Below are 9,729 nucleotides of genomic sequence, written 5' to 3'. Positions count from 1 at the left end.
ATTAACAAATACAAAATGGTGTAATCTAGAAGATTGGCGCAATTAGCAGCGTTCCAAACCTTGACTACGTGTGCATAGTCCTCGCTGGAAAGGGTTTCCTGTAAGTTCTGAATCGAAACACTCGAGAAGGGATGCCAGGCTTTCGCAGGATATTGAAACCCGTCACATAATCATAAGGGTAGTACTGTTTACCCGTACCCAAAACTAAATCGAGACAATCCCGAGAATACTGGGTTAACAACTTACGTACGATTTCGAGAGAACCTTTCTGATTGATATGACTCGAGGCGAGACTAGAAAGGGTCCCTCTAATCACGTTGTTGCTATCCACGAATCTCAGATTGCCTGATCTGGATGAGTAAAATTTACTACCCTCGCGTTTCAGAATTTCAAAATCATGTTGAGCCCCCACCTCTTTCAAGACCAGGGCGATGTCATATGACAAATTGTGTACGAACACTGTTAAAGTCGGCTCCTTAAATTGAATCTTCAAATTACACTGTTGACACAGTGCACACAGAAAGTTATCCCGTGCCACAGAATGAGCGTGATGTCGCATTTTCGTGACTCAGCCTTGAATTCGACGTTGCAGCCTTCGCAATGAGTGCTCGCTTCAAACTTACGGGTGGATTCAGGAGTCATATGTAAAGGATACGCACGCATTCATTCGCGCAATAATGCCCAGTCCCGGTTCATGTTCTGCAAACAATCATCAACGCATTTCTCTCCGTGACTTAGTCTATGGGTACAATATTCCCCCGTTCTACCGTCAACGATCACGTAGCAGTAAGCGAAAGCTTTCTGCCGAGATACTATTCTCGGATCGTCCTCTCCGGTCTTCGGTTGAATATTATACGCTTCAAAATCCACGAAAGCCATGTGTGAGATTGGCTGCAGAGCTTTAACTTTAGTAAACTGTTTAAATTGACCGGGTTCTGGGTATTCGACAGTGGTTCGAGCGGTACAGGCCTGAGTGTGTGCCTCGCGGATGGTGGGACTATTAAACAAAGTCAAACAATTGTAACACATACCACCCGCGTGCTCAGTCCCCGCCCCTGCTTGAATCCGTGTCGGAACTTCTTCACGAATGCCAACATATCCTTAATCAACGCAACGTGGTCGTCAGTGATTAATAACAACGTGACCAAATGACGGCTTTGGGGGTTACCACCTTTCCTCGCCAGATGTACCGTCCAATGTTTTTTCCGCTGTTTCCCCCCCATGCCTAATTCACATAATTTATACAGATATAATTATGTTGAGGTTATTCGCCTTTTCTAATGTTTTGAAAGAGTCATGGGTCAACGGCATATCTGCAGGCGAGTGTTTGATATTAAATTGCCCCCTCCCCATCCTCCTCATTAAGACACGAGGGAGGTTGTTAATACGTGTGGGAGGGTTATCCCGGAGTACAACGTAAGCTTCTAATGCTGTAATAACACAGTTGTACCCGGATTGAATATTGATAACCTGGTCACTACCACGGACTCCCTTGGGATACGCCTTGAAGTTATTAATATTCACTAACTCATGCCGCGTGATATGAAGTTCAACCCTGTCCAGCGAGGTCATACACCAACCCGAACCCTCAGTATGGTTGAGTCTTTCTTCCAAGTTATTAGCTATAAACTCAATAGCCTCCTCCAGGAGTCATAGATCGAGTCTATCGTAGTGAGGATGGGTGGGGTACATAGATAAAAGCATTTTTTCATTCATGTCACCTAGCATCCTCACACTGGTGATAATAACACACAAGTAGAGCATAGCCGAGTGAATACCTCTTTCAAGGAAGTTACTGAGCACATCTTCGCGTAATCGGGCTATGCTACTACTTAGCTTCATTGCCACGTCAATGTGTGACCCTACCGCAGCCGCATAATGAATGGTACTCACTACCTTGTTACCCTCCGTTCTTTTCCTCGCGAGTGGAGATCCCCCTCCACCAATGCGTGACGCTTCATTATTATTACTCCCCATCAAATCTTCATCTAATGGGAAGTCTTCAGCGAAGGGATCTGTAAAGATCGTGTTAATTAGCACCGGAGTGAACGTGTATTATAATAATAATAATAATAATAATAATAATAATAACTGCAAAAACAACAATGATAATATAATAATAATAATATTTTACCTGGATCGGAGTGTGGTGAGGATGATTCATCATGGCGGCTAGAGGCTTGGACATCTTCTTTAATGACGTGGCAATCTGTGAGATAACAAATTCATGAATACTGCATGACATATCATGAACGTGGAGGTTTTTATGTATAACATGAACGTGGAGGTTTTTATGTACATATTATTTATAAACCCGATGCCCATTGTTAGTCATACAGTCTACATTCAACATGTGTAGCGATCACATCATATACGTGAATAGCAAAGCATGTATAAGTACATTTCAGAAAACCGGGCGTGTAAATTTACCAATAGGTTAGCTGCCCCAATATCATTACCGAAAGAAGTGGAATATGAAGTGGGCCTAGTGGGAGTCATTCTCCCGAAATTATATTACGCTATTAAACCAGAAGACATTGATTTTACTATTCAATTTAACGTGATCTATAACGAGTCAGTTTATACTTTTATACTTATATTTATAAGTCCATTTCGGGTTTGTTGGGTGGTGATATGAATGTCATGACTAGAGCGTTTAATACGGAAATTATTGAACAATTATCTGGATTTTTACGGTGAGCATATTCGCGGAGCTATCCGCAGGGACGGTTTATTCTCATGGAATGATGACACGAAGGTAATGAGCATTCCACATGTCGATGCAGGAGTGGCCAAAGTTGACATGATTGATTCAATTACGATTAAACTCAGTGCTAAAGCAGCTAATATGTTTGGTTTCAATGAAAAAAGTCAGGTATTTAATATACAGTTCGGGTGCGTTGAGACCTCACCGCGGTAGAAATATATTCCATCAAGGCGTTGAATACGTTTACCTGTATTCGGGTATCGTTCAACCTACCATCTTGGGTGATAAAATGGTTAATCTCTTTAGACTGTTTCATGTTAGGATGTGCATGTGGTAAAGGTCCGCATAATGCCATTTATAAACCTTTAAATACCATTGACGTATTGGATTACATTACCATCGATGTCTCGGATCAGAACGGTGAAGAAATAATGTTTACTGAAAATGGGGTTGTATCATGCAGTCTGCATATAAGACCTAGATAAAACGCTATCGAACTTTTCTTATAAATACCATTCGTGACATATACCCATCGTAGTATTTAACCGACATGGCTGGTGAACACACCATATATTTGAGCAGTCTCGGCTGTTTAGACACGTATACCAAAAATACACCTTCGAAATTTGCCAATAGATTACCTACACCTATATTATTACCTAATGGGGTTGAATTTGAAGTAGGTTTAGCTTCGATCATGTTCCCGGGGAGTTCTTACGCTATATTATCCAAAGATGATTTATTCACTCTCGAATTTATTACAGAGCGTCATAAACGTGATAGGCATACATATTTGTACAGACCGAGAATAGCGATGTTAGCGGGGGATATGAAAAGACTCGTGAGAGCTCTTAATAAGGACGTGCATGATTATTTGAAAGTTTATTACGGTGATAATTTCATAAATTATTTTAATAGTAACGGTATATTTCATTGGGATGAAGATTTAAGGAGAATTACTATGCCACGTATCAAGAGAGAAAACTGAGACCGGGGACGTTAAAAGTATATACGTTAAAATTTAGTGGAAAAGCCGCGAAATTATTAGGTTTTCATATTAATACTGGTTATGAAATATATGGTGGGCGTGAATTGAATGAACACGTTTCCTTGATTCTCTACCTGATAATTGTGGGGTAGATTATATATATGTGTATACGGATATAGTTCAACCGACGATTTTTGGTGGGAGACTAGTCAATATATTGGACTGTTTTACTTTAGCAAGTGGTAGAGGAAAAGGAATACATAATACAGTCTACAAATTGTTGAACACGAACATCTTGGATCACATTTCTATTCTTATCACGGATCAAAATGGACACCTTTTACATTTCGCTAAAGACTCAAGCGTTACTTGCCTGCTGCGTATAAAACCTAGAGGAAAATTAGATGAATAGGTACGTATATAATTCGATGTTCACCCTTGGCATTCCTTATTCGTGATCGTAACACCCTCGAGTCAACTAGAACGTGTGAATCAAGCTCCACTTAAATTGTTTGGGAATAGTATAAACAGTAAAATGAGAGTGTTATTCGCGCCTCCTTCAGAGGCGGAATTTAAAACTATTTTTATCAGACCCTTTATTAAGGAGAGGGCGGGGTTTGAGGATATTTCCGTTTTCTATCCCGGTCGCAGGAGGGGAAGTGGTATTTTTCTACTATAAACACAAAATGGTAGTGCACGTAAAGTACTTCCTTTTTCTATTTAATGCCGCGAAACCTTCAGTTAATGAATTCGGTAGATCTGTGTTATCTGATATGGTAAACAACGGTTTACCTTTAAAAGAATCCTTAAAACGAAATGGTATAAGAGCCCTCAAAACTACTGGACAACGAATTTTTGCGGTACTGGAAGGAGAAGAAGAAGAACGAGACGGAGGAAAACGGTGAAACGTTTAGTTAGACGGTCGAGTGTGGGAGGAAAAAAGAAAAAACGTAGGAAGAGGAAGGATACACGCGTTAAATCTAGAAGTACATATAATAAGGACGTGTACGATCTTTTGTAACTCATTCATCAATTGACATTCGGCGGGTACGCACTCGTTCTACCCTTCATCTCAAATTATATAAACACAAAATATGGCTAGCGTAGTTCCTAACATACCCGGAACTGGTAATCAAGTTCCTGTTTCATCGTATATTGCGGGTATATCTGAATTGTTCCCGAATGTTAATAGACGGAGAATTATTGAAACTTCAATTAATTCAAAGGAAAGACTGGATTTTACACCTTTGCAATATTTCCCTTCATAAATCAAATTCTAACTGATAAATATATAGAATTTCGCATTAATGGGGTGGCAGGTTCTTTCTTAGATTTGTCAAGTATAGCTTTAGAATTATATATCACAATAGATAGGGCCGGCGCGCAATTAGCAGATGATGATCACGTGTCTGTCGTTAATGGTCTAAGTAATACATTATTTAAATCCGCTTCTGTTTTCTTGAATGAAAAGTTGGTGGAATCCTGTCCTGTATTTAACTATCAATCATATATCAAAATGCTGAAAATGATAAAGCCCTCGGCATTACCTACCACCGGTCGGGCGGGATTTTTATATGATGACTATCATGTAACACACGGGGTAACTCGACAATTTACTGCCAATACCTTCGGTCAAACCAGCAGGTGGGAGACGAAAGTTATGGGCGACATTAAAACGCGGGGCGTGCATACATATTTTCCACTTCTTTTGGATATAGCGACTATAGACATGTATTTACTGGATTCGATTGACTTGAGGCTTAGGCTCGAATTAGCAAATAATAACTGGGTTATGGGTGCCCACACAGACGGACATTTAAATGTGATAAATATAGAAAAGGTTAAATTATGGATCGATAGAGTTACCCCACATTATAACGCAATGTCGGCTTTAAATGAGGCGATAGCAGTTAATCCTATACAATATATATTTGATAAGACTTTATACAAGACATACGTTATTGGGCAAAATGAAAATTCGATTTTAATTGATCAACCTTTTTAACAGTTGTATACCTGAAAAAATCACATTGGCCATGATTGATATGGAAACATTTTCAGGTGATTACGCAGCCAATAGCCTATATTTTCAATCTTTCGATTTAAATAATATACATATTACCGTTAATGGGAATACTGTATATAATATTCAATGCAGTTTCCCTAATACCATCATGCAATTATATCACGAGACGCAGAAAAGTATAGGGGTGGCGGTGATAATCTGATCACTTATGATAGTTTTAAAAATGGTAGAGCTATTTACTGCTTTAATTTTGTGGTGGAAGATGTTGAAGATTCCATGCCAGTGGAAATTTCGGCAAACCTGCGAATATCGATCAGGCTGGGTACGGCTACACCTAACCCTTGCATTATTTTACTTTTCAGGGATACCAAGGGTATTTTAACGGTGGATGCGGATAGAGTTATTCAGTGTGATGTTAGGGGTTAAATAGAATGGATACAAAAGAAATTGAAATAAGTTTAAAAGGTTCACTCGGTGACCGGGTTAAATATTTAGGTGTGTTCGCTTCGGATGAAGTAGGATTATTGACATTGCCAGAAAATAGAATCAAACCTTTAGTTTTTATATCTAATACATTATCTTCGTCTACTGATATTAATATTGTCGGTCATTGGGTATGTTTTTACGTGGAAAAATCACCTAGAAATATAATCTTCTTTTTTGATAGTTACGGTATAAATCCTAAAGTTTATTCGAATGACTTCTCTAAATTTATATATGCACATCCCAAATATAGCCTCTATCGACTAATAAAACAAATACAACCCGATAAATCGTACAAATGCGGTCTTTACGTTAGTTTTTTTGTTCATTGCGTGAGTCACCGAGGTGTGAAAACAGTATTATCCTTAATACAAAATGTATTCTCATTCACTCGTTTGAGAGGCAATGATGAATGGATAACGGGATATTATTTTAAATATTTGAAAAAGTTTAAATGTTCACATTGGAGGTCAGGGGTCAAACGTGCTATTACATACAAGGAATGTCTCCGCATCTTAAACAACTAAGGTAAATGCATATTTTTCTTTGATTTTTATATTACCCCATTTACATTCTGTTAAGGATATATTCTATATATGTATCATACACCGTGAATCACATAACTATTTTTACTTATTTCAGGATGAGCTGTGAGAATCATTCACCCGTGAACGTCGGTGATAAAATGCTAAGACGTCTTAGTCGTTTCCTCTTAAACGCTTTTCGGAATATTCGCCTTATCATAAGGATACACGTGGACGTTATATTGGGATGTGTGCTGAGACAGTCTGACGGTGATTAGTGTATTGAATTTGTACACTGTCTTTTATGTGGTCAATAAATCCTTATGAATAATCATATACGTGTTTTTTTTTTTACTATGCCCACAATCCATTTGAAATCAAAAACAGGAAAACGGAGAAAAAGAGTGCGTGTTTCTATGGAATCAAGAACTGTTATTAAATAAATATATAACACATCGGTTTTACATACCTTCACCGGGTTGCTCGTTTCCTTCAGTAGTGGGTGGTGGCGGAGTTGGTGGGGGTTGCACTGCTGTGGGCTGTCAGCGGGGTTGTTGCATCTCCTGCTACTTCTTCTTCTGCTCCTGCTTCATGGTCATGACCTGTTTTCACCTTCCTAATAAATGTGTTGGGGCTCCAGCACCATAGTAGTAATGGTGTCTGACCTGAGTGGCTACTTCGTCAGCTGACAGTTCGCTACTGGAGTTATTTCCCATATCTGAAAGAGAGAAATAATGACTGTTTTATATATTCTGTTTCTTTCAACGGGTACATTATTTCATATGAATATCTATTCCGTATACAGATGAATCTTATTGCTGTTTTTAATATTTACTATATGTTCGAGTAAATGGAAAGTGTTTTATATGCTACTTACTGAATAGTGACGGGGAATGACGTTCCGGTCAAGAGAAATACTTGATGCACTTACTCTTATAAACTTTGGGCATGGAATAACGTCAATTTCCCTTGTCGGCTGTATTTATGGTGTTCAGTCAGAAAGTAATAATCAGGTGTGACATACGGTGTTTCGTTGAAGTATTGTATTCCAAAGATGTAGATCACACCGATCTGTGTGGATGACCTTTGGCGTGAGGGAATGATAAGACTTGTTTATTCGTGTGTGTGTGAATCATGGCTGGGAGGAGAGAGACTTGATGCTTCGTCACAACTGGTTTGTAATCGGTGATTGTGATAAAGGCAGGGAGCTCAGGTAGCTCATTATCTCTTGAAGGATTGTCACATCAAGACGTGGACTCTCGCCATGGCTTCATCAACCTCCTCGTGCAAGTTAGTTTTCGGGAACTTGTCCGAAAATATGTTCAGGAAGCGGAACACGTGTTTAGTAGTGGCCACTAATTGTGTCACATGCAGGAATTACGGTGTGGTGGCAGACGTCATTCGTGCTTATCCGTATGCCGAGTTGGCAGGTTTTCGATATTCTCGCACTGGTGCATCATATGCATGTCCTCGTGATAGGGGTATTGAAGGTTCCGCCATTGTGAAAAGACCTGAAAACATCACATCTTGGGAATGCAACGATGAAGTTGATCTCCCTACCATAGCTACCTTATTAACACAATACGGTATCGGCGCCCCCATTGAAGAGAACGAATACGCACAAAAGAGCGTGGCTTATTCCAAAGATGAAGATCATGCCGATCGTTTGGGCAGAGATAGTAAGCAGATGAGATTCAACCACTTTTTTCTTCGGTCAAGAAATTGAAGGAAGAATTATCTAAATCATCGTATGACTATGTCAAGTATGTTATCTTTCCGCTGGCATCGGTCAAAGCGGGCGTGTTAATACGACTTGGTTGAATCAATATTTACCTGTGTTAGCTACATTCAGTGATGAAATGAGCAAAATTGGTAAAATATGTTGCGTGGCTATAATGAAAAGAATTTATCCCTGTTGGAGGAAAGGTGCGTGGAAGATTTATATATGAAAAACTTGTTAGCTAAATTTAAAAGCTTTGAGGTGTTAGATGAAACGTCGTCTTTGATAAACGGTCGGGAAAAGTGCTGGAGTAGATGTATGTGGCATATACTGAGGCTGTGATGTGAAGGAACAGGTTAGAAAATATTTAGTAGCCGTGTGTTTCGTTGAAGTATTGTTTTTGGAAAAGCGAATGCGTATATTATCGCGTTCGTGTTTGTATATACAGTTTTTTTCTAATGTATGTATTTGTATGGAATATTAATTCATTCCCCTGTATTTAGCATTGGTTACAAATATAAAATAACAATTCCGTCTGTCATTTGATTTTTCATTTAACCTCTTTCAAACTCGGTATTAATAAATAAACAAAACTGAAATTCCGTCTGTCATTTGATTTTTTCATTTAACCTCTTTCAAACTCGGTATTAATAAATAAACAAATTGAAGTGTGTGCCTTTAAACTTGTGTAGTGTATGGAGATTATGACTCAAATTCTATGATAGATAAAATTTCACGTGAGGTGAAGTCAGCTTGGCAAATATGGCGATAAGGTCAGGTTTCATCCGTGTGTCGGTTATTGGGGGAGATATCAAATTGATAAATATATGTCTCACATGAGGTTGAAGTCAGTCGCCAAATATCCTTTTATCATGATACTCCGAATATCTAAGCAAAATGTAACGGCTGAGAGAGAGAGAGAGAGAGAGAGAGAGAGAGAGAGAGAGAGAGAGAGAGAGAGAAGTTGATAGAGGCTACATTATGATGTGCATATATTAATTTAGAGATTTTATATGAGGAGGAGGTAAACGTCCGGTTACGTTGAAAACAATTAAAGGGGACATGAGTCGCAAAAAAGCAGTGAACTGAGTCTATTTGGGGTTGGGGTGGGGTGGTTTTATTCCCGTAGAGTTACGTGACGTCACGGGGGCATAAGCGTGGAGTCGATTTGGGGTCGGGGTTCAAATGAAGGGTTTCCCGTAGAGTTACGTGACGTCACGGGGGTTAGGAATGGAGTCAATTTGGGGTCGGGGGTTGGAAGGATGGTTTTATTCCCGTAGA

The 9,729-nt window shown here is 39.1% G+C and overlaps 1 long non-coding RNA gene across 1 annotated transcript; it reads right to left on the bottom strand.

The window, feature by feature from the left end:
• Window positions 1-1,786: 1,786 nt before the first annotated feature.
• LOC136844613 (uncharacterized) lies at window positions 1,787-7,277 on the bottom strand. Its single transcript, XR_010854933.1, has 3 exons — window positions 7,198-7,277; window positions 2,135-2,209; window positions 1,787-2,015 (listed from the first exon to the last, which is right to left on the bottom strand). It is a non-coding gene; the product is annotated as an uncharacterized lncRNA (long non-coding RNA).
• Window positions 7,278-9,729: the final 2,452 nt, after the last annotated feature.

This window comes from Macrobrachium rosenbergii, chromosome 13 (assembly GCF_040412425.1).
Source record: "Macrobrachium rosenbergii isolate ZJJX-2024 chromosome 13, ASM4041242v1, whole genome shotgun sequence".
Classification (NCBI taxonomy): Eukaryota; Metazoa; Arthropoda; class Malacostraca; order Decapoda; family Palaemonidae; genus Macrobrachium; species Macrobrachium rosenbergii.
The sequence above is the reverse complement of the archived record's forward strand: the minus strand, read 5'-3'. Positions and strand labels throughout refer to the sequence as shown.